Source organism: Suncus etruscus, chromosome 15, assembly GCF_024139225.1.
Source record: "Suncus etruscus isolate mSunEtr1 chromosome 15, mSunEtr1.pri.cur, whole genome shotgun sequence".
Taxonomy (NCBI): domain Eukaryota; kingdom Metazoa; phylum Chordata; class Mammalia; order Eulipotyphla; family Soricidae; genus Suncus; species Suncus etruscus.
The window spans coordinates 86,101,258-86,126,914 of record NC_064862.1 but is presented as its reverse complement, the minus strand read 5'-3'; the positions used below and the strand labels follow the sequence as shown (position 1 = coordinate 86,126,914).

Below are 25,657 nucleotides of genomic sequence, written 5' to 3'. Positions count from 1 at the left end.
TTTTGTTGCTGATCTGGTATCTGTATCTATCTCGTGTGTGTGTGTGTGTGTGTGTGTGTGTGTGTGTGTGTGTGTGTGTGTGTGTGTGTGTGTGTGTGTGTGTGTGTGTGTGTGTGTCTTTGTGTAGAGCACCAGGGGCGGTTTGATTGCAACATGGGCCCCCATGGGCTTACCTCCCAAATGAGAGTTCCATCACTCTTTGTCTCTGTCTTTATGTCTGTGGTTCTGTGTTTTCTCTATCTTGTCTGGTCAGAACATGGAGAGAAATTCTAAGAGAATGCTAGAAATTGGTTTGAATTCAGTAAAATTGTGTATTGTGTTGGCCTTGTGCGTGTGTGTTTGTATAACTTAGCTAGTGACAAGGCAGAGAGCAGTGCGGGAGGGAATAAAATTCAGGCCACTTCATGGATGGGGGAGAGGAAGAACAGGATGTTTGGAACCACATATGTGATATTCAGGGGGTACCTACTCAGGGGTCATTCCTGAGGAATCTGGAGGTGGTTGTTTTTTTGTTTTGTTTTGTTTTGGTTTTGGTTTTTGGGCCACACCCTGCGTCGCTCAGGGGTTACTCCTGGCTATCTGCTCAGAAATAGCTCCTGGCAGGCACGGGGGACCATATGGGACACCGGGATTCGAACCAACCACCTTTGGTCCTGCTTGCAAGGCAAACGCCGCTGTGCTATCTCTCCAGGCCCTGGAGGTGGTTATTTTTTATCTCAATAATGCAATTACCATCTTTCGTTCCAATGAGTAAATTATTTCTTCCCAGTCAGGCTTGGAGATGAATGGAAACCTGGGGCCTAGAGTGAAGGGAGCTTACACTGGAGTTTAACACAGAAATCTAGAAACAACTGTCTAGGAGCAACCTTGTGTCCTACCATGTTTATTTAAAAAATATATAAAAATAATAAAACACCTGGTCCCTTTCCTAACATAAAGGCTGTTTTCCTTTTTTTTTTTTTTTTTCTTTTACTTTGGGTACAACTGGCTATGCTCAGGAATCAGGGTTCCTCCAGCAAACTCAGAGGATCTTGTGTATAAAGGCCCCAAATGCCATATCCCCTATCCCCAGGGAAAGCTAGTCTAAAGCTAGGGACACTACAGGAAGTAATCCAAACAAAGCTAAGGATAAAATATGTCAATTATAAATCTCTTCCAGCAGTGAGCAGCTCTCTAGAAATCAGTTCTTTTCTATCTGAACATGCCTGTTATCAGTTCCCACAAATATTTGCTTCCCTGCTGTATCTAACTTCCACCACCAGTGATAGCATCTTGTTAGTAGAACATTTCAATTTTAATGAAGCTGAGCTCATCATTCCTTTCCCTTTCTAGGAAAACACAGCAAGTGTTTATTGCCTCCTGGGTTCTCATGGAAAGTTTATGCTCCTATGTTTTACATAGAAGTATCTGATCTTTCATTTTTTATTTTAATTTTAATTTTTTTGACACCCCAGGCATTGCTTAGGGTTTACCTTAGCTCTGTGCTCAAGGTACATTTCTGGTGGGGTTTGGAAGACCCTGTGGGAACCAGGGATGAAACCTGGGTCAGGAGCATGCACTGTGCTGAATTGACACTTAGAAAGGTTGAATCTCAGAGAATGGGAGGAGAGTAGAGGGTGGAGGGCTGTTGCTTGAACAGTCAAATTGGGTTCAATCCCAGCATCCCATAAGGTCCTCTGAGCCAACCCAAAAATATGCCTGGAGCACCATCAAGTGTGACTCAGAAACTACAAAATGAGTATATGAGCATTCTTCTTCTTTTTTCTTTTCCTTTTTTCTTTCATTTTTGGTGTCAAACCCAGAGCTGCTCAGGATTGACTCCTGACTCCAAATTCAAGAATTACACTTCTCAGTGATTGGAGGATGCCAGAAATCAAAGCCTGGTTGGCTATATGCAAGAGAAACACACCCTCTCCTATCATCCTGGCCCCTTAGCTAGTTTTTTTTTTGCTGGGGGAGCAAGGATCCCTCCATGTTTTTCTTTCCATTCTTTCTCTCCCTTTCCCCACTTTTCCTTTCCTCTTTCTCTTTCCCTTCTTTCTCAAATCTATTTCCAGGAACACCCCACATCCTGCACTATCCAGGACATTGTAAATTGTCCCTCTCTGACTTTGAAAAGCAGGCATTTCCGGGTGGTTGGGGTGCTGGACTGGGAAGCAGCCCAGTCTTGAGCAGGAACAGGAGGCACCTCAAACCAAGCTTTGAGAGTACTTCATTCCTCCATGCCCCCCTCAATCCGAACCTCACCCCCTGGATTTTTGCCTGGACGACTCACAGCACAACCCCTTGGTGGTAGAGGAAGGAAATGCTACTTCTGGTTTGGGCCCAGATTCTGGGTCTGGACGGAACTAGAGCTGTGTCTAGAAGTGGATGTATTGTCCAGTCTGCGGGAGAGGGCGACTTGCAAACTGAGTCCTGAGCTCTCCTCTGAGAAATAAGAGGTTGTGTGGCAGGGACTGAAGTCTCAGGCAGAGAATTTGACTCTACTCAAGTTTTTGTTGTTGTGGTGGTGATGGTGGGTTTTTTTTTTGTTTTTGTTTTGCTTTTGTGGGCCATACCCAGTGACACTCAGGAGTTATTCCTGGCTATGCGTTCAGAAATCACTCCTGGCTTGGGGGACCAAATGGGATGCCGGGGGATCAAACCGCAGTCTATCCTAGCTTAGCCAAGTGTAAGAACCTTCCCTGCATACCTGGTTTGGGTAACTGTTCCAGCACATAACTGGTCTCCACAACCAGGACTCCTGTAAAGGGGAGACGACATATGATTGGAGACCCAGGAACCACCTTCTGTCTCCAATCCAGGCAAGGCATTTCTCTAAATTCAGCTCCTATTCAGCCTGTTCTGTCCTGCTTCTTGGAGTTCAAGCTAGTTCCCAGCTATACTAACCCCAGTTCCTGGCCTGCAGGAAGCCCTTTAAAAACCGCATGAGGTCATAGTCACTGCAATTTCTCCTTTTTGTCAGTAGTGCTCAGGAGTTACTCCCAGTTTTGCACTCAGATCATTCATGGCTCTGTGCTCAGAGATTCCTCCTGAAGGCTCTCAGGGGTTACATCTGGCTCTGTGCTCAGGGATCGGGCCCAGTGGAGCTCAGAAGTTAGCTACTCCAAGCTCTCTGTTCAGGGATTACTTTTAGTGAGGTTCTGTGGACCCATGTACTGCTGATAAGCAAACACAGGTAGAAAACCAGTACCCCCTGATGTACTTTCCTCCGGCACTCACTGTTCACTTCTCCTTTCTCTGCTTTTTTGTTTAGTGCGTGCAAGGCAAATGCTCTACCACTTGCACCACCACTCCGGCCCCATGTTTGTTTTTAATAGTGGAAAGTTTTGCTTAAACCTAATGATACATTGTGCTGCACTCAGGAATTACTCTGCCGATGATGCTCAAGGGACACTGTGACATGCCTAGATTTGAACCCAGCTTGGCCACACATAAAGCAAGTGAATTGCAAACTTGAATATCATTTTGGCCCATTAATCCTGGAAAAGTGAGGTTGAATGGGGACTTTGGGGCTCCCCAAAACAATCAGGTATCACCCTGGCTCTGTGAAGCATTTAAGTTTGTCTCTGCTTTGCTGAAGAGAAGGATGAGAAAGAACAGGAGACTAGAAGATTTTTTAGAATCCAGATTTTGGGTTTTCAAACTTGGCCATTAATGGCCCCCCAAATACTTCTGGGTACCAACATAGGAGTACTAGACTACTCATTGGGCAGCCAAAGCATAGATGTGAGTGAGGGGTGAAATAAGACTGGCTCTTCCTCAAACCCATACATTTTCAGATCATGCATAGACATCTCCATTATAGGAATGATCAGGGGTGATCAGTAGGCCCACCAAATGTAATAATCCTGGAGCGGAAAACTGAAAATCCCCCAAGTAATGTTTGACCAGAATGCCCGTTGAGGATGCTTTGCCCCAGCATGGATAAGTGGCAATATTTCTGAGAGTCATGTCATGGTACTGACATTACATTTTCTTCATATTATTTGGTTTGTTTCTCCCTTGTAAAATTACAGGCCAAAAAGTGGCCTCAATCAAATTCTTTTCCCCCAGAGAATTCTCCACACCAAAAACAAAAGAAAGACAATTTTCTTCTCTCTCTCTCTCTCTCTCTCTCTCTCTCTCTCTCTCTCTCTCTCTCTCTCTCTCTCTCTCTCTCTCTCTCTCTCTCTCTGTGTCAGCCATATTTACATCTTAAAGCCAAGACAGGAACACAGCTCTGAGTCACTGTAGCTCATGGCCAGGTACAAAAATTTAATTTTGTGTGTGTGTGTGTATGGTTTTTGGGTCACACCCAGCAGTGCTCAGGGGATACTCCTGGCTACATGCTCAGAAATTGCTCCTGGCAGTCACGGGGGACCATATGGGATGCTGGGATTCGAACTGATGACCTTCTGCATGAAAGGCAAATGCCTTACATGCTATCTTACATGCTATCTCTCCGGCCCCCAAAAATTTAAATTTCTTTAAGCTAGCAGTCAGCTCGCAAAACCTGACATTCTGAATTCACATTCTTTTTTTTTTTTTTTTTTTTTTTTTGGTTTTTGGGCCACACCCGTTTGACGCTCAGGGGTTACTCCTGGCTATGTGCTCAGAAATCGCCCCTGGCTTGGGGGGACCATATGGGACGCCAGGGGATCGAACCGCGGTCCGTTCCTTGGCTAGCGCTTGTAAGGCAGACACCTTACCTCTAGCGCCACCTTCCCGGCCCCTGAATTCACATTCTAAATAGCAAGCAGTTTCCATCTTGACTGATAGCCTACAGAGCCTGCCATCTGGGCCCAGCTCCCAAATAGCAGTCAAAGAAGTTTTTTAACCTTTTGTTATAAGATCCTTTTCATCTGAGCAACCTATCCAGTCATAGTTATCATATAAATACCAACAGCCCTGCTGTTAGTGTTTCTGTGTTCTAAAACTTCCACCTTTTGTCAATGCAGAAATTCTTTTCATGCCTAAAACTGTGGTTTTGCCCTACATTTATTCCCAGCATGGAAATTAAATTTTGTTACATGTTTGCCATAATGTGGGTCCCCATACAATCCCTTTGTCTGGTCTCAGTTCTCCATTAGAGCTGGGGGAAGCAAGCTGCTCCCAGCAACACAGGTACTTAGATAAGCACATGGCTACTTGGAGACCATGATGGGCTTGCTGTGGATGAGTGATAAGCTTCAAGTGGTGGGGCTGGGAAGTTCTGGTTCTTACCTCCTTGGGTTTTGGTCCAGCTGTGATGAAGTGTCTTTCCAGCTCAGTGTTGGGTTTGGCTGACCACCGTAGCTGATCCTGCACCCCCAGCCAATGGCTGAGGGGCAGAGTAATAAATCTGAGGGACAAACAAGGTGGAGTATATGAAAGGAGGCTACAAACAGAGGGGGTTGGAAGCAATATCTTGGGAAAGTCACTTGGTGGCTGTTCTAAGCTGAGCAGAAAAGTAGCTGTTTCATGTTTTGGGACAATGATGTAATTGACATTATTCAGGGACATTTCAGATCACAATGGAAATGGCACTGGGTATGCACATGGCAAACTAGGGTTCGGTCCCCGGCATCCCATAAGATCGTCTCTAGATCAACCTTGAGTGATTTTTGAGAGCAGAGCCAGAGGTAAGTCTGAAAGTTGCCCACTGTGACTTCAAACAAACAAAATGTTGACACAACACTTGTGTTCCTTCTTAACACAATCCTGGAGTGAGAGATTCCTCACTACCTGTCTCAGGGGTTTGAGGCAACACCAAAGCACACGGGTGCTCCACCTCAGCACACTGGGGCTCCACCTTACTTTCACCCATTCCAGGGCACAGACAAGCAGCAGCCAGATGCTGGCCAGTCAGCACAATAACCACCAGAGGGCGTGCCAACATGGGAGTTGAGTCCCCAGGTTCCAGGCCCTCATGATCCTTTGAGAACTGCTCCTCATTCCAGACTCAGTGGTGTTAGGGTCAGGAAAAAGGACTGATTTATTTTGAAGGGGGTGTACTGTCACACCCAGTGATGCTCAGAAATTACTCCTGACTGTGCTCAGGGATTACTCTTGGCGAGAGCAGAGCTCAAAGATCAAAGCCATTGGCCAAAGAAAGCACAGTGGTAGGGCATTTGCCTTGCACAAGACAGATCCAGGACGGACGGTGGTTTGAATCCCAGCATCCCATAAGGTCCCCCAAGCCTTCCAGGAGTGATTTCTGAGCACAGAGCCAGGAGGAATCCCAGAGTGCCTTGGAGTGTGACCCAAAAAAATAAATAAATAAAAGCTCAAAGCCAGATGCCACCTATAAAATATAAACATACACATATGTGCTTCTGTGCACAGACATGCACACACAGGTACAAAACACACACATAGACAAGCAGCCACATTGATGATAAATGCACTATATATGCACTAAAATAAACATACAAACATGTGTGGTGACCCACCGTCAAAAGCAAAGCGAAGGGACAGCAGGGCGAGTACATTGGGCAGGGCTGCCAGCAGGTGTCGGAGATGAGGATACACTTGGCCGTCACAGTCCTCCAGGTCATCCCCTGTAGAGTTGGGCCGAATCCAGAGTTTCTCTGACCAGAACCATTCGTTCAGGCTGTACCACATCCTGGCGAACAGGCACCTTTGAGTGGGGAATTCAGCTGAAGAGTCCTCTGGGACTCCAAAACTCAGGGGTGTGGAGGCTAGGGTTAGGGCTTTTGGTATTTAAGTCATGCCTGGAGGTGCTCAGGGCTGACTCCTAGCTCTGTGCTCAGAGATCATGTCTGGAAGTGCTCAGGGATGCTGGGGACTGGACTGAGGTTGGCCACCTGCAGATTAAGGTAAATTCTTTAACCACTCTACTATCTCTCTGACCCACCATAATTAAGTTCATATGTGGCAGGAAATTATTTCTACTGAAGCTTAGAGTGGAAGGATTTTTGGGACACACAATTTCTGCCATGGTCATTCCAATCTGCTTAGATAATGCAGCGGTGAACTGGCAGAAAGAGGCAATGTTTCAGTAGCAGCTATAGGGGGATCAGTCCCAGTTAACATGATGGAAGAGGTTGCTTTCTCATTGAATTCAAACAACTTTCCCTTTTCTGAGACATGTGTGTGTTTATGTATAAGAGTATAAGATAATACCCAGCTATCAGCCCTAAACAAAAGTGTTTCCCCAACTTCTTTTATCTCTAACCTCTTCCATTGAGATGTAAAAACCCACTGGATAGTTGCTTCTGTTTGGGTTTTTGGTTTTTGTTTGTTTGTTTGTGGGCCACACCAGGTGACGCTCAGGGGTTACTGCTGGCTATGCACTCAGAAATCGCTCCTGGCTTGGGGGACTGTATGGGATGCCAAGATATTGAAACGTGGTCCATCCTAGGTCAGCGCATGCAAGGCAAACACACTACCACTTGCACCACTACTCTGGCCCTGATAGTTGCTTTTGTATCTGAATTACCTTCCCCCACCTGGAATTGGAAGTTAGTTTGAATTTTTTTTTAAAATGTCTGTATTTGGGCTCTGCAGAGAAAGCACATGACACACAGGCAGCACATGTAAGAGAGAGCTGACTCCAGTAAATATCTTTTCTGACTACTAGGTATTATTCTTTGCCGCTACCCTGCTTCATCAGACCTGTCTACCGAAAGGATTAGGAACACAGTGACTAGGCAAGACTCACCCAAAAATCCAACTTGTGGATTTTTATATTTTTATTTTACATGAGATATTAAGCACATCTCATGTATGAGGAAAGTGCTTCACCACTGTGTCACATCCCTTACCTTCTTTCCTGTTCCTTCAAGTCACATGCTCAAATCCCCACATTAGTCTATGTGGGAATGTTTATGCTTGTCCATCCAGCCACTCACCTATCTATTCATTGATCAATCCATCAGTTTATCATTCTCCCAACCACTCATCCAGGCTACCAACCACCCATTTATTCACCTACTCATCCATCTATCATCCATCCACTCATTCACCTACCTGCTTTCCCACCTGTCTTTCTCCAGAATCTTCTTGTCTTGTCAATACATTTGTTAATTCACCTGCCCTTTCATGCCCCATCCACATACCCATATCCCTACCCTCCAATCCATCAACTACATTCCACACATCCATCCATCAACCAACTTGCCATGCTTTATTCCATTCATCCATGAATCATCCATCCAATCCGTTATTTTTGATGTGTGCCATCCTCAATGGTGTAAGGTAGTACCTCATTGTTGTCTTGATTTGGATTTCCCTAATGATGAGTTGTCACCCCACCCCATCTTCAGCATACCCTTACCTAACGTTATGACCTGTCCATTTCTGGGAGGGGTCCTTGGTAGATAACAAAAGGATTTCTTCGGGGGCAGAATGGGGATTGATTGAGTATTCAGCAAGAGAGATGGAGTAAGAAGAATGATCAGGAAAGAGATAGATTGAATGCAGAGCTAATAATGGACATGGCTTAAAAGCTTATGATAGGCCACACATATAGTGGCTAGGGCCTGAATAAAGCTGGTGTCTCCTAAAACCTGATTGCTGTGAGTCTTTTCCTCTCCGTCATGCTAAGACCTGCTGGCTGGAGAAAGTTGCAGGTGTGTGGTTCAACCTGGTAGAGAAAGGCCCCTCCATCCATCTCACCATCATCCACCTACATCCAGGACTCCATAATTAATCTGTTATTCTACAAACTGGCACCCTAACGTGAATTTGAACCCTGGACCCAAGAGGACAGCGATCATGTTGAGATCATGGTTCTTGTGTTTAATTTTGGCTCTATTCGGCTGGAGTGAGCCCAAAATATTGGGCCACGTGATGTTTGATTCAAAGATGGCCTAGTTCCCTTCTGGGGGAAGGGCCAGTGAACGATGGGAGGTGAAAGCTTGCATCACCCCCACCCGAGGCCCAGGACTGAGAATTTTCTGCAAAAAGTCCTTTTTCCAAGAACCTCAGCCTCCTCAGAAATTGATGGAGAGCACTAATTGGACAAGGGAGAAGACAGACTGATTTCTGATTGTCACCTTCAGCCTGGACATGGATTTCAAATTTGAAACTTCGGACTTTGGACTCAGATGACCCTAGTTGCTTTCAGCACCCTGACGGCGACTGCAGTGACAGAGTGCTGCCCTTGCATCAGGGGAGAGGCTGCTGCTGTGGCATTGTCGACCATTAACTTTCTCAGTGAGAAGCATTGGAGACTGCTCCATTCCTCCTGACGCAGGCCACTTTGGCTCCAGCCCTGAGGCCCAGCAGGGCAGAGAAGCAGCTGAGCCGAAGAGGACAGAGGCGCAGGTCTCGAGGCTCCTCTGGGACCCGCCCTCCGAACCAGGCAAGTGGAACAGAACTCCGGGCTCCCTCCCAGACCCAGCTTCGGGGCCTGGGACTCCATGTAAGTGAAGCCACGTGGTGAGAGGCCTGAGAAGCCCAGCGTCTGGACAATTGGTGTTGGTGAAGAGATAAAATGGAGAACTCACAGACTTCACGTGGACAACGTGGTGTTAGGTGATAGGATATAAAGAAAAAATTTAAAAATTAGGAGAAAACAGTGAAGTCCAACTGCATCTAATTTTGTTTCAGGTGTATCTCTTGATCTAAGTCATTTTCTTGCTGATGTAAATGTGCTTTATAGTTTTCCAAAATTAATGTTCCCAATTGCAGAATGTTTTATTGTGTATTTTAATGTAGTAGCCTGTTTTCGAAATGTATGTTCTGTATAAACGTTCTTGTAATTTTGTTTAGGGAAAGGTTAATAGGAACAAAAAAGTTACAGGAAAAAATACTTGATTGAACAGCATTAAAAAGAATAGGAACTGGGGCCGGAGAGATAGCATGGAGGTTAGGCATTTGCCTTTCATGCAGAAGGTCATTGGTTCGAATCCCAGCATCCCATGTGGTCCCCTGAGCCTGCCAGGAGTGATTTCTGAGCGTGGAGCCAGGAGTAACCCCTGAGCACTGCCAGGTGTGACCCAAAAACAAAACAACAACAGCAACAAAGAATAGGAACAAGAAAGTTCCAGGATAGTGCTTGGTAAATAAGCATTAAGAAATATATACTTACCTGGCAGGGGAGATACCATGATCACGAAGGTGGTTTTCCCAGGGTGAGGCTTATCCATTGCACTCCGGATGTGCTGACCCCTGCGATTTCCCCAAATGTGGGAAACTCGTCTGCATAATTTGTGGTAGTGGGGGACTGCGTTCGTGCTCTCCCCTGTCTTGTCTGTCGTTCTGTGTTTCTCAATCTTGTCTGGTCAGAATATGGAGAGAAATTCTACAGAGAATGCCCCCCCTTAGAGTTGGTAGAATTTGGTTTTAATTCAGCAGAAATTGTGTGTTGTGTTGTTGGTCGTGTGTGTGTGTGTGTGTGTGTGTGTGTGTGTGTGTGTGTGTGTGTGTGTGTGTGTGTAACTTGACTAGAGACAGGACAGAGAGCATTGAGGGGAGAGAATTAAACTCAGGCCACTTTATGGATGGGGAGAAAATGGGATGTTTGTAGCCACACCTATGAGACTCGGGTTACTTACTCAAGGCTCATACCTGAGGGTTTCTAGGGGTGCTTAATTTTATTCTCTCAATTATTCAATTACCATTTTTAGTTGTAAGAAATAAATTATTTCTTCCCAGGTAGGCTTGAAGGTGGATGGGAAACTGTGGAGGGAGCTTACACTATTATTTAACATGGAATTCTTTTTTTTTTTTTTTTTTTTTTTGTGGTTTTTGGGTCACACCTGGCAGTGCTCAGGGGTTTTTCCTGGCTCCGTGCTCAGAAATTGCTCCTGGCAGGCACGGGGGACCATATGGGATGCCAGGATTCAAACCGATGACCTCCTGCATGAAAGGTAAACGCCTTACCTCCATGCTATCTCTCCAGCCCTTAACATGGAATTCTAGAAACAACCATCTAGGAGCAACTTTGTAGCCTACCATGTTTATTTAAAGTAAATTAATAAAGACAATAAAAATTATCATAATACAAATAATAATAATAAATAGCTCCTTTTCTAGCCTAACGGTTTATTTTCTTTTTTTCTTTCTTTCTCATCCTTTTTTGTTTGTTTGTTTTTGGCCACACTGTTGGTGCCCAGGCATCAGAGTCCCTCCAGCAAACTCAGGACCTTGTATATAATGGCCCAAAATGCCATATTTTTATCCAGGTAAAATGGGTCTGGAGCAAGGGACACCGCAGGAAATAATCAAAAAAAAAAAAAAAAAAAAAACTGAGGGTGAAATATGTCAAGTAGCAATCTGTCTCGCCCAGCAGTCAGCAGCTCTAGAAACCAGCTCTGTTCTATCTGAATTTGTCTGTTATCAGCTCCCACAAATATTTGCTTCCCTGCTTCATCTAACTTCCACCCACCACTGAGAGATCTTGTGAGTAAAACATTTTAATTTTAATGAAGCTGAGCTCTCACTCTTTTTCCTTTCTAGGAGGCCTATGCCTGATAGAAAATGATCACCTCACAACACCCCAAAGTGTTTCTGGTCTTCTGGGTTCACTTGGGAACATTATGCTCCTGAGTTTTGCATACAAGTATCTGATATTTTTTTCAATTAAAATTTTTAATTTAGTTTTTTTGTCACTCCGGGCATTGCTTGGTTTTTATTCTGTACTCAGGAATTACTTCTGGTGGGGTTTGGGAGACCTTATGAATGCCAGGGATGAAACCTGATCAGGTGCGTGCACTGTGCTAAATTGACACTTTAAAAGGTTGAGTCTCAGGGCATAGAAGAATAGTAGAGCAGAGAAAGGGCTTACCTTGCCCACAGTCAAACTGAGTTCAATCCCACCATCGCATAGGGTCGGCTGAGCACACCAGTAGTAAACCCTGCACACCACTGGCCATGGTTCAGAAACTACAAGATGAAAATAAAAACACTCTCTGTGTCTCTCTCTATCTCTGTCTCACCCTGTCTGTCTATCTGTCTCTGTCTCTGTCTCTCTCTGTCTCTCTGTCTCTCTGTCTCTCTGTCTCTCTCTCTCTCCCCCCCCACCCCCCACTGGCCATAGTTCAGAAACTACAAGATGAAAATAAAAACACTCTCTGTGTCTCTATCTCTATCTCACTCTGTCTGTCTGTCTCTCTCTCTCTCTCCCCCACTGGCCATGGTTCAGAAACTACAAGATGAAAATAAAAACACTCTCTGTGTCTCTCTCTATCTTTGTCTCACTCTGTCTGTCTGTCTGTCTCTGTCTCTGTCTCTCTCTGTCTCTCTGTCTCTCTCTGTCTGTTTCTTGCTCTCCACACCCAGCAATGCTCAGGGGTTACTCCTTGCTCTGTACTCAGGAATAACTCTTTTTTTTTGGGGGGGGGCCACACCCGGCATCGCTCAGGGGTTACTCCTGGCTGTCTGCTCAGAAATAGCTCCTGGCAGGCACGGGGGACCATATGGGACACCGGGATTCGAACCAACCACCTTTGGTCCTGGATCGGCTGCTTGCAAGGCAAACGCTGCTGTGCTATCTCTCCGGGCCCTCAGGAATAACTCTTATTAGTGCTTGGGGGATGCCGGTGACTGAAGCCAGGTTGGCTACATGCAAGACAAACACCCTCTTCTATCATTCTGACCCTCAGTTTGTTTCTTTGGGGGGCAACTAGCACCCTTCCATTCTTTTTCTCTCCATTCCAACTCTCCCTTCTCCCATTTTTTCTTCCCTCTTCCTCTTTCCCTTCTCTCAAAATTTTTTCCAGTAACACCCTGCACCTTCCATGACATTGTAAACTGTCCCTCTTTCTAGAGAACTTGCCATCACTCATGCTGACTTTGAAAAGGAGACAGTTCTGGGTGGCTGGGTAGCAGCCCAGTCTTGAACAGGAACAGGGGGGCACCTCAAACAGAGCTTCTACTGAGTGTAATTCTTTCCTCCATGGCCCCGCAATCTGAACCTTAACCCCTGAATTTTGGCTTGCAGGACTCTGAGCACTGTGCCCCTACGGTGCAAAGAGGAACTACAATGTCCGGTAATGGCCCAGATTCTGGAACTGCAGGGGACTATGGAAGTGTCTAGAAGTGACTATTTCATACAGTATGCGGGTAGGAGGATTTGCAAACGGAGCCCTGAGGTCTCCCCAGAAAAAAAAGAGGCTATGTGACAGGGACTGAAGTCTCAAGCAGAGAATTTGACTATTCAAGTTTTATTCCCCCTTCCCTGCCCTTTACAGCTAGGGGTACCCCCACCTGCTTCCCTCCCTCCATTTAATCCCAAAGGAGAGAAGGTCACAGGATCATCAGGGCAGGATCATGTGGCCCCATGCCACCTGGGCGCTTCCTGTCTGGCTCGAGTTGGTCCCCAGGGCCACCAGTTTAACTGACCAGTTTGTGGGGGGCTGCCCACCATTTTGGGGCCAAGCCATGCTCAGCTTCTACGTGGTCTGTCTGTGTCCATTGGTCTGATGCGTTGCTGCCCAGCTCCGAGGCCCATCAGAGGTTGAGATCACCCCTGGCTGGTGGGCCACCCCGTTCTGCAATGAAGGATTTTTCTTGATCACCTCACTGTCGCTCGAATTTGACTCCTCCGCATCGCTCCGAACATCCTTCATCTGCGGCACAGAAAAGAGAAAGGACAGAACTCGGGTTAAAGGGACCAGGGAAATCCCATAGGAGGGGCTCTGAAGAAAGTGACCGCCTGGCATCCTACCCTGGCCCCCCCAACTTGGCTCTTCCTGGTGCAACTTGTGTTCATGGTGCAACTCGACCTGGCTACCTGATCCTTCATGGTGAAGCTATAGAGCCCCCCTAAACTGGCCCTGCCCAAATGCCCTTACTGGTTATGCTTTAGAGCTCCACCTCCCACTATGGCCCAGCTTACCTCCCCTTTGGAGACATGATAGTAGAGCATGCGCAGAATGAAGTAGAACCAGAAGACATGAAGGACCTGAAGCATCATCAGGAGCCCGTTGAAGAAATAGTAGCCAAAGAAGGGGCTGCTGCCTTCTATGGAGTCGTATAGGTGGTGTACAGGATCCTACAGTCAGTGGAGGCGGGGACGTCCATCTGAGCATTTCTACCTTCCCAGTTGTCACCATGCCACCACTTTCCATGGCTCGCTACTGCCCCCAAGAGGGAAGCTAGGCATTGCAGGGGTCTCCCTGCCTTATTGCTGTCTTTGGGGGGGGGGGGTGCATACCTGGTGATGCTCAGGGCTCATTCAGAAACCATTCCCAGTGGGGCTGGGGGACCAGAGGGAGATGCTAAGGCGTGCAAAGTAAGCGCCCTCCCGCTGTTCTATGGCTCCAGCCCCTCCCTGCCTGTTCGTAGCCAACCAAGACCAAGAATAGTAGGTAGCTGGGCTCAAAGGTTTGCAGTTAGGACATTCACCAATCAACCGAGCTAGTGTCTTACTTGCCAGATGCCATGCTCCACGCCCTGGGCCAGAGACCCAAGTGAGAAAGAGGCACCAATGGTGCCTGCCACCCTCGACCGACCATATCCCACTCTGCAAGGAAAGACTGACTCACTGAGTGGGTAAGACCACCAGACGCGTGTAGAAGAAGATGGAGAAGGTATAGAAGAGAACTCTGCACACTTTCTGATACTGCGTGTAGTTGAACATCTTACAGGCCTGAGGAGGGTAGTGGGGAGACATGTGCTCAAAAGGGAAAAAGAGGGCAGCCTTTGAAGAGATAAGTGGGGTCTGGCTCTAGGCAAATACATCACGGAAGCTGGACCAGGGGTTTCTTGGGTGAAGAACTTATTTATGAACTGCCTACAATAATTTATACATTAGTATGTGAGTGTTAGCCTGTGAGGGGTGGAGCTTCATCTCCCAGGAAACCCAAAAGAAGGAATATTTGGGAGTAGCCCAATGAGGGGCGGGGCCTTATTGGGGGCAGTGGCAGGAGAGGGCATCTGGCATCCCAGCGCCCACCTCCAGAACTAAGTCAGCGCAGTCATGCAGGAGTAGCACTAGCGAGCCGATTCGCAGTAGGTTGGAGCTGTAGGAGAAGAAGATCAGGGTGATGGTCACGAAGTGGTGCACCACATGCTCCTTCAGGTCCTGTGGGAGATGGTATGTCATGCCAGATCATGGATGGCCAGCGAGAGGGAGAGGCCAATTCAGACTCCACAGACACGCTGTGGCAGACTGAATGGCTTTGAGTCTGTAGCCACACTTCTCTCCTGGGGCAGGAGGTCGCAGGCACTTTTGTGGCTGCAAAGTGGCGCCTGTCCAACTGAACTGTCCACTTTGCCTCACCTTGCGCTTGGTGTCAAAAGGCAGCGTGATGAGCAGCGAAATGTAGAAACTCAGCTCCAGGAGGTAGGTGATGCGCAGGCCTGGTTAATTCAGGGACTAGGCCAAATTCGTGTGTGTGTGTGTGTGTGTGTGTGTGTGTGTGTGTGTGTGTGTGTGTGTGTGTGTGTGTGTTGGGCTCAGGATCGCGGAATCCCAGTAAGAGCTTAAGGCATGAGCCCCTCTCTCATCTCTGAAGGAAATCAAGAGCACTGGAAATCAAAGACCCTGTATGAGTCTGGTGATGTTTGTTCCTGCTCTGGGAGCAAGAGGAGCCGCAAAGAGAGCCACAGACGGCAATGATGGACAACTCAAGCCAAAGATGTCTCCACTGGCTCTTACAGGCCTCTATCCAGGACCTCCAGCCTCCAGAACCTTCCCTGCTCACCTGGATTGGGTAACTCTCCCAGCACATAACTGGTCTCCACAACCAGGACTCCAGTAAAGGGGAGAAGGCATATGAATGGAGACCAGGACCCATCTTCTGTCTCTGGACTGGAGCTAGCCATTTCTGTAAGTTACGCTCTTACTCAGACTGTACCATCCTGCATCTTGGGGTTCAAGCTAGTTCCCAGCTATAGTATCCCTAGTTCCTGGCCTGCAGGAATCCCTTTAAAATACCATACAGATTCATAGTTACTTTTCCCTTTTGTCAGTAGTGCTCAGGAGTTACTCCCAACTCTACACTCAGATCACTCATGGCTCTGTGCTCAGGGATTCCTCCTAGAAGCTCTCAGGGATAACTTCTGGCTCTGTGCTCAGGGATCATGTCTAGTGTAGCTGAGAACTTAGTTACTCCAGGCTCTGTGTTCAGGAATTACTTTTAGTGGGGCTTTGGGGACCCCATGTACTGCTGGGAAGCAAACTCAGGTCCACATCTAGAAAGCCAGCGCACCCTCCTCCATGGACAGTCCTCCAGAACTCACTGCTCACTTGTCCTCTATCTGCTTTTACACTTGCATCTCCATACCTGCCCCACCCCACTTCCCACTTCCCAGTAACTCCATCTCAGAAAACCAGAACACTCACGTGGTAGAGGATGGAAAAACCACCAAGGGAGCAGCAAAGGTAGTAGATGAACTTCCAACTGCATATACAGAAATGGGATGCATGTCAGGGGATGCCTGCAAAAATTCCCCACACACACACATACCAGGTCTCTCCTAGAGGATGATTTCCCAGCTACCCACCCTTTCCAGGGCTAACTGGCCTCACAAAACTTCTTGCTCTGTTGGGGCTGGTCCTGGTTGCAGCGTCTGCAGATCCAGCGCCGAGTCTGGTGCAGTGTGAGCCCACATTGGGCAGCCAGGAGCGCCAACTGGGCCTGAAAGAGGCACAAAGGGTAGAGCAGGTTGATGGGATAATTCGGGCCCCCTTATCGCTACTTTGTTCTGTAGGTCTCCACATACTGCCTGTGGTATGACAAGATCTACTTATAAGGATTGGGTTGTCCAGATTAAAAAAAAAACAAAAACAAAAACAAAAACAAGAGGGAGGGACTTCAGAGCATAAAAACCGGCTAACCTTTGCAAAAGCTGGCTCCCTGTGTGTGACACCAGGCGGGGAAAATCCGCGAAAGTACACCGGCCCAGTGGGGCTCAGCTGTGAAAGACTGTGAGTGTGACCTGTCTATGTCTGTCTACTGTCCTCTTGCGTGAAACTCTTGCGAGTGGGGCAAAAAGAGCCTCCAGAAACCTCGCTCGCCCAGACGCCATTTTCAGGGAGGGACTTCAGAGCATAAAAACCGGCTAACCTTTGCAAAAGCTGGCTCCCTGTGTGTGACACCAGGCGGGGAAAATCCGCGAAAGTACACCGGCCCAGTGGGGCTCAGCTGTGAAAGACTGTGAGTGTGACCTGTCTATGTCTGTCTACTGTCCTCTTGCGTGAAACTCTTGCGAGTGGGGCAAAAAGAGGCTCAGAGGAGCACGGCCGCTCCGCTTCACTACGCGGCCGTGCACTCTTTCTAAGGAAAGAACTCCATTGCAACAAGAAGGAAAAATCACACTAAGAACGGCGCTATATCACAGAAGCAAACATTTCTCTCTGAACTGTCTTCTCTGTTGCATGCTCGGGCCTAAGATTTGACCCAGTGTGAGGCTTCATCCACGGAGGACTCCCCTCCCTCAGAGGCAAGTCAGCCCATCCAGAAAGGGAGGAGCCAGAGGAGTGTGCTGCCTACATCATATAGACAATGAATACCACTACAACACGTAGAAAAACCAACAATACAAGTGTGACAATGGGGAAACAACGCAGGCCAGCATCAGACATAGAGAATGAAGATGACAATTCTGAGGACCAGATAATGACTGAACAACTAATCAACCTCTCAGATAAGGACTTTAGACTAGCAATATGGAAGGTGCTCAACAGACTCCAAGAAACCATGGATCGAGTTGAACAGAACACTAATAAGAACCAAGAAAATATGAAGGCAGAAATGACAAAACTCCAAACTGAAATAACATGTCAACTAACAGGACTGAAAAAGTCAGTAAACGAAGTGAATGACAAAATGGATAAGCTCTGGGACAGGGTATCAGAAGCTGAGAATAGACTTGGTGCTGTGGAAGATGAGATACATAACAATTCCATACAGCAGGAGAGATTGGACAAAAAACTTAAAGCAAATGAGCAGACAATGGAAAAATTAGTCAAAGAATGGGAACAGACGAAAATAGAAGTCTATGATAAGATCAACAGAAACAACTTAAGAATCATTGGAGTCCCAGAGACCCAGGAAGAAAATTTCCAGGAAGAATCAATGGTCAAGAACATCATTAAAGAGAAACTCCCAGAGCTAAAGAATATATGTGATCAAATCCTGCATGCCCGAAGAGTACCAACCAAAAGAGACCCCAGAAAAACCACCCCAAGACACATCCTAGTCACAATGACAAATCCCACAGATAGAGACAGAATTCTGAAAACAGCAAGATCAAAAGGGGAAATCATGTTCAAGCAAGCTTCCCTGAGATTTACAGCAGACCTGTCACCAGAAACGCTCAATGCCAGAAGCAGTGGTGGGATATTGTGACAAGACTGAATGAAATGAATGCTTCACCCAGAATACTATACCCAGCAAAACTCACTTTCCGGTTTGATGGAAGAATACATGGTTTCACAGACAAAAAACTGCTCAGAAACTTCACAGACACAAAACCAGTCTTAAGAGAAAAACTGAAAGACCTAATCTAAGACAAGACTACCCAAAAGACACACCAAATTTTGAAATAAAGATGGCGTTAAATCCAGGACAATTCTTTCTCTCAACGTCAATGGACTAAATGCACCAGTTAAGAGACACAGAGTGGCTAAATGGATCAAAAACTCAATCCAACCTTCTGCTGCCTACAAGAAACGCACCTGAATAGTCAGAACAAACATAGACTCAAAATAAAAGGCTGGAGAAAAGTTATCCAAGCAAACAACACCCATAAAAAAGCTGAGTGGCCATACTAATATCAGATAATGCAAACTTTATACTCAGGAAGGTGGTAAGGGACAAAGATGGACATTTTATATTAATCAAGGGGTACGTAGAGCAGGAAGAATTCACTCTCCTAAACATATATGCACCAAATGAGGGGCCAGCAAAATATTTAATACAACTGTTGACAAATCTGAAAAATAATATCAACAACAACACAATAATTGTGGGGGACCTTAACACGGCTTTGTCAACACTGGACAGGTCAACCAGACTGAAACCCAACAAGAATATACTAGACCTGAGGAGAGAAATGGAAGAAAGAGGCCTAGTGGATATATATAGGACACTCCATCCCCAGAAACCTGGATACACATTCTTCTCCAATGTACATGGGACATTCTCCAGGATAGACTACATGCTGGCACATAAAACATACCTCCATAAGATCAAGAAGATAGAAATTTTGCAGACTACCTTCGCTGACCACAAGGCTCTGAAATTATTTGTGAACTCCAAAGGGACTCAGAAGAAACACTTTAACACCTGGAAGTTAAACAGCCTCATGCTCAATAACCAGTGGGTCCGAGATGAAATCAAGGAGGAAATAAAAAGGTTCCTGGAAACAAATGACAATAAAGACACAAACTATCAGAACTTATGGGACACAGCAAAAGCAGTACTGAGAGGAAAATTTTTAGCTTTGCAAGCACACATCAGGAAGGAAGAAGGAGCTTACCTGAGTAGCTTAATGACACAGCTAATAGAACTAGAAAATGCTCAACAAAAGGACCCAAGAATAGGAAGACAGAAGGAAATAACAAAGCTGAGAGCAGAAATCAACGAAGTGGAAACTCAAAAAACAATCCGAAAGATCAACGAAAGCAGAAGTTGGTTCTTTGAAAAAATAAACAAGATTGATAGACCACTGGCAAACCTAACAAAGAAAGAGAGAGAGAGAAACTTGATAACTCGTATCAGGAATGAAAAAGGAGAGATCACTACTGATATGACAGAGATTCAAAGGGTAATCAGAAACTACTTTGAAAAACTCTACGCCACTAAAAATGAGAACCTGGAAGAAATGGATAAATTCTTGGACTCTTATAATCTTCCACGGTTGAAGGAAGAGGATGTAGCATATCTAAACACCCCCATCACCATTGATGAAATTAAAACAGTAATCAAATGTCTGCCGAAAAACAAAAGCCCAGGTCCAGATGGATTCACTAATGAATTCTATCAAACTTTCCAAGAGGAACTACTGCCAATCTTGGCAAGACTCTTTCATGAAATTGAACAAACAGAAACACTTCCAAATAGCTTTTATGAAGCCAACATCACCTTGATACCTAAACCAGACAGAGACGCTACCAAAAAAGAAATTACAGACCAATATCACTGATGAATGCAGATGCAAAGATCCTCACAAAATCCTGGCAAATAGGAATCAATGCCTCGTTAAGAAGATCATCCACTACGATCAAGTAGGTTTCATCCCAGGAATGCAAGGCTGGTTTAACATCCGTAAATCTATCAACATAATACACAACATCAATAACAAGAAAAATAAAAACCACATGATCATATCAATAGATGCAGAGAAGCATTTGATAAGGTCCAACACCCATTCTTGATCAAAACTCTCAGCAAGATGGGAATGGAGGGAACCTTTCTCAATATAGTGAAGGCCATCTACCACAAGCCAGTGGCAAATATTATCCTCAATGGAGAAAAACTGAAAGCCTTCCCTCTAAATTCTGGCACAAGACAAGGCTGTCCTCTCTCACCACTCCTATTCAACATAGCACTGGAAGTACTTGCTATAGCGATTAGGCAGAAAAGGATATCAAGGGAATCCAGATAGGAAAGGAAGAAGTCAAGCTCTCACTGTTTGCAGATGACATGATACTCTACTTAGAAAACCCTAAAGACTCTATCAAAAAGCTTCTAGAAACATAGACTCATATAGCAAGGTGGCAGGCTACAAAATTAACACACAAAAATCAATGGCCTTTCTATATACCAATAGTAATAAGGATGAAATGGACATTAAGAAAACAACCCCATTCACAATAGTACCACACAAACTCAAATATCTTGGAATCACTTGACTAAATATGTGAAGGACCTATACAAAGAAAACTATAAAACTCTGCTCCAAGAAATAAGAGAGGACACACGGAAATGGAAACACATACCCTGCTCATGGATTGGCAGGATTAACATCATCAAAATGTCAATACTCCCCAAGGCATTATACAGATTTAATGCCATCCCTCTAAAGATACCCATGACAATCTTCAAAGAAGTGGATCAGACACTTTTGAAATTCATTTGGAACAATAAACACCCTCGAATAGCTAAAGCAATCATTGGGAAAAAGAATATGGGAGGAATTACTTTTCCCAACTTTAAACTGTACTACAAAGCAACAGTTATCAAAACAGCATGGTATTGGAATAAGGATAGGTCCTCAGATCAGTGGAATAGGCTTGAATACTCAGAAAATGTTCCCCAGAGATACAACCATCTAATTTTTGATAAAGGAGCAGGAAATCCTAAATGGAGCAGGGAAAGCCTCTTCAACAAGTGGTGTTGGCACAATTGGATAGCCACATGCAAAAAATTAAACTTAGACCCCAGCTAACATCATGTACAAAGGTAAAATCCAAATGGATTAAAGACCTCGATATCAGCCCCAAAACCATAAGATATATAGAACAGCACATAGGCAAAAACACTACAGGACATTACAGGCATCTTCAAGGAGGAAACTGCACTCTCCAAGCAAGTGAAAGCAGAGATTAACAGATGGGAATATATTAAGCTGAGAAGCTTCTGCACCTCAAAGGAAATAGTGCCCAGGATACAAGAGCCACCCACTGAGTGGGAGAAACTATTCACCCAATACCCATCAGATAAGGGCCTAATCTCCAAAATATACAAGGCACTGACAGAACTTTACAAGAAAAAAAACATCTAACCCCATCAAAAAATGGGGAGAAGAAATGAACAGACACTTTGACAAAGAAGAAATACGCATGGCCAAAAGACACATGAAAAAATGTTCCACATCACTAATCATCAGGGAGATGCAAATCAAAACAACGATGAGATACCACCTCACACCCCAGAGAATGGCACACATCACAAAGAATGAGAATAAACAGTGTTGGCGGGGATGTGGAGAGAAAGGAACTCTTATCCACTGCTGGTGGGAATGCTGTCTAGTTCAACCTTTATGGAAAGCGATATGGAGATTCCTCCAAAAACTGGAAATCGAGCTCCCATACGATCCAGCTATAACCACTCCTAGGAATATACCCTAGGAACACAAAAATACAATACAAAAACCCCTTCCTTACACCTATATTCATTGCAGCTCTATTTACCATAGCAAGACTCTGGAAACAACCAAGATGCCCTTCAACAGACGAATGGCTAAAGAAACTGTGGTACATATACACAATGGAATATTATGCAGCTGTCAGGAGAGATGAAGTCATGAAATTTTCCTATACATGGATGTACATGGAATCTATTATGCTGAGTGAAATAAGTCAGAGAGAGAGAGAAAAACGCAGAATGGTCTCACTCATCTATGGGTTTTAAGAAAAATGAAAGACACCCTTGTAATAATAATTTTCAGACACAAAAGAGAAAAGAGCTGGAAGTTCCAGCTCACCTCAGGAAGCTCACCACAAAGAGTGATGAGTTTAGTTAGAGAATAACTACATTTTGAACTGTCCAAATATTGAGAATGTATGAGGGAAATGTAGAGCCTGTTTAGGGTACAGGCGGGGGTTGGGTGGGGAGGAGGGAGATTTGGGACTTGGGTGATGGGAATGTTGCACTGGTGATGGGTGGTGTTCCTTTTATGACTGAAACCCAAACACAATCATGTATGTAATCAAGGTGTTAAATAAAAAAAAATTATGCATTAAAAAAAAAAACTCAGCTATTTTCATGTAATTAATTTGTTTTGTTTTGATTATTTTGTTTGTCTGCTTTTAATATTGCAAAGGGTTGTTTAAACCTAATGATACTTTGTGCTGTCTCTAGTTCTACATTCAGGAATTACTGTCCTGATGATGCTCCAGGGACCCTATGGCATGCCTAGATTCGAACCCAGGTTGGCCATGCATAAGGCAAGCGCACTGTACATTTGAATATCATTTTGGCCCCTCAATCTTGGGTAAGTGAGGTGGAGTGGGGGCTTCTGGCTTCCCAGAACAATCAAGTCTCATCCTGATTTTTGGAAGCATTTAGGTCTGTCCCTGCTTTGCTGAAGAGAGGGATGGGAAAGAAAGCAAAACAAGAAAATCCTGTGGGATCCAGGGTTTGGGTTTTCAAACTTGGCCATTGAGGGCCCCTCAAACACTGCTGGGTACCAACCTAGGGATGCTAGACTGCTCACTGGGCAGCCACAGTATGAATGAAAATAAGAAGGCGAAATAAGGTTGGCTCCTCCTCACCCCATGCATGTACTTAGATAAGCACATGGCTTCTTGGAGACCATAATGGGTTCCTGTGGGTGGGTGATGGGCCTCAGGTGGTGGGGCTGGGAGTCTATGGCTCCTACCTCCTTGGGTTTTGGTCCAGCTGTGACAAACTGTCTCTCCAGCTTAGGGATGGGCTTGGGTGGCCGCCGAAACTGATCCTGCACCCTTAGCCAATGGCTGAAGGACAGAGCAATGAATCTGAGGGGCAAACAAGGTGGAGTATGTGAGAGAAGGCTACAGACAGAAAGGCAGAGAGGCAACATCTGAGAAAGTTGCTTGGTGGCTGCTCTAAGCTGAGCAGAAAAATGGCTGTTTCATGTTTTGGGACATTGGTGTGACTGTCATTTTCAGGACGGATTCAGAGCACAATGCGGAGGGCACTGGGCATGCACGTGGCCAATTTAATTTCAATCCAGACATCCTGTAAGGTCCCCTCTATCTCAACCTGGAGTGATCTGTGAATACAGGTCCAAGATAAGTCTAAAAAGTGCCCAGGGTGACCCATCGCAAACAAAATTTCAACACAAAATATGGGGTCTCTCTTAGCACAATCCTGGGGAGAGAGTCCCCACTGCCTGTCTCAGGGGTCCTGGGCAGCACCAAAGCACACTATGGCTCCACCTCACTTTCACCCATCCCAGGGCAGAGACAAGCAGCAGCCAGACACTGGCCAGTCAGCACAGTAACCACCAGAGGGCAGGCCAACATGGGAGTTGAGTCCCAGGTTCCAGGCCCTCATGATCCTTTGAGAACTGTGCCTCCTTCCAGACTCAGTGGTGTTGGGGTCAGGAAAAAGGACTGATTTATTTGGAGGGGGTGTAGTGTGCACCCAGCGATGCTCAAGGCTTACTCCTGACTATGCTCAGAGATCCCTCCTGGCGGGAGCAGAGCTCAAAGCTCAAAGCCATCGGCTGAAGAGATAAAACAGTGGTAAGGTGAAGCCTCATCCCCCACCCTTTCTCCCTAGGTAACTTGACCTTACCTGCAAGACCCCGTCCATTACTGGGAGGGGTCTTGGAAAAGGTAGATAAGGTATGGACCAGAGGGGATTAGGGCTTTTGGCTGGCTCTCGTGCGCTTCTGGTCTTTGGCCAGTATGGAGGTCAAAGGGAAAATGGCTGAAAGGAATTAAGATGCAGAGCTAGCTAAGAATGACTGCTTATAAGGTTATGATAGAGGCCACACGTGTGGTGAATAGGGATGAATAAAGCTGATGCTTCCTGATGCCTGCCTGTGAGTGAGTTCAATACCCGTCGCTTTCCTGAACCCCAGACCCGCAGGTTGATGGAGGATAAAGCCACGTGGCCGGGGCCTGAGGACAAAGGCCTCCATCCTTCACTATCCACCACCATCGTTAATTATTTAATGCAACAGTAAGGTGTTTGCTTTGCAAACAGCAGATCCAGGATGGACAGTGGTTCGAATCCCAGCATCCCATATGGTCCCCTGGGCCTGCCAGGAGCAATTTCTGAGCACAGAGCCAGGAGTAATCCCAGATCATCTCAGGGTGTGACCCCCCAAAGAAAAGTCAAAGCTCAAAGCCAGATGCCACCTATAAAATATAAACATACATATGTGTGTATCTGTGCACAGACATGCACCCACTTACATGCACACACAGATCAACAACACACACATATACAAACAGCCACATTGATGATAAATGCATCATGTATGCACTAAAATAATAAACACACAAGCATGTGTTGCCACCCACCGTAGGGCCACATAACTCGGACACTCACCTCTCAAAAGCAAAGCGAAGGGCCAGCAGGGCGAGTGTAGTGGGCAGGGCGGCCAGCAGGTCCCGGGGATGAGGACACACTTGGCCGTCACGGTCCTCCAGGTCAGCTCATGTGGAGTTGGGCCGAATCCAGAGTTTCTCGAACCAGAAACATTCATTCAGGCTGGACCACATCCTGGGGAACAGGCGCCATTGAGTAGGGAGCTCAGCTGAAGAGTCCTCTGAGACCCCAAAACTCAGGACTCTGGAGCAAGGGTTGGAGTCTATTTTGGGCTTTTGGTATTTGAGTCATACCCGACAGTGCTCAGGGCTGACTCCTGGCTCTGTGCTCAGAGATCATGTCTGGAAGTACATAGGGATGCTGGGGAGTGGACTGAGGTTGGCCGCATGCAGATTAAAGTGAATCCCTTAACCCTTCCATTATCAGTCCGACCCACCATGATTAAGTTCATATGTGGCAGGAAGTTATTTCTACTGAAGCTTAGAGTGGAAAGATTTTGGGACACACAGTTTCTGCCATGGTCATTCCAATGTGGTTAGATAATGAAGCAGTGAAGTGGCAGGGGAGGCAGTGTTTCAGCAGCAGCTATAGGGGAATCAGTTCCAGCTAACATGATGGAAGGGGTTGCTTTCTTTTTGGGTTTTTTTTGGGGGGGGGGGGGGTTTGGGCCACACCCAGCGGTGCTCAGGGATTACTCTTGGCTGTCTGCTCAGAAATAGCTCCTGGCAGGCACAGGGGGAACCATATGGGACACCGGGATTCGAACCAATCACCTTTGGTCCTGGATC

At 45.9% G+C, this 25,657-nt stretch overlaps 1 non-coding gene and 1 pseudogene across 1 annotated transcript; one reads left to right on the top strand and one right to left on the bottom strand.

Annotated features, from left to right (window-relative positions):
- The first annotated feature begins 10,010 nt into the window (after positions 1-10,010).
- Positions 10,011-10,174, top strand: LOC126031627 (U1 spliceosomal RNA). The gene has a single exon (XR_007503459.1). It is a non-coding gene; the product is annotated as a U1 spliceosomal RNA (small nuclear RNA).
- Positions 10,175-13,322: 3,148 nt separating this feature from the next.
- LOC126030084 (ceramide synthase 4-like) lies at positions 13,323-25,042 on the bottom strand (annotated as a pseudogene).
- Between the last annotated feature and the right edge of the window lie 615 nt (positions 25,043-25,657).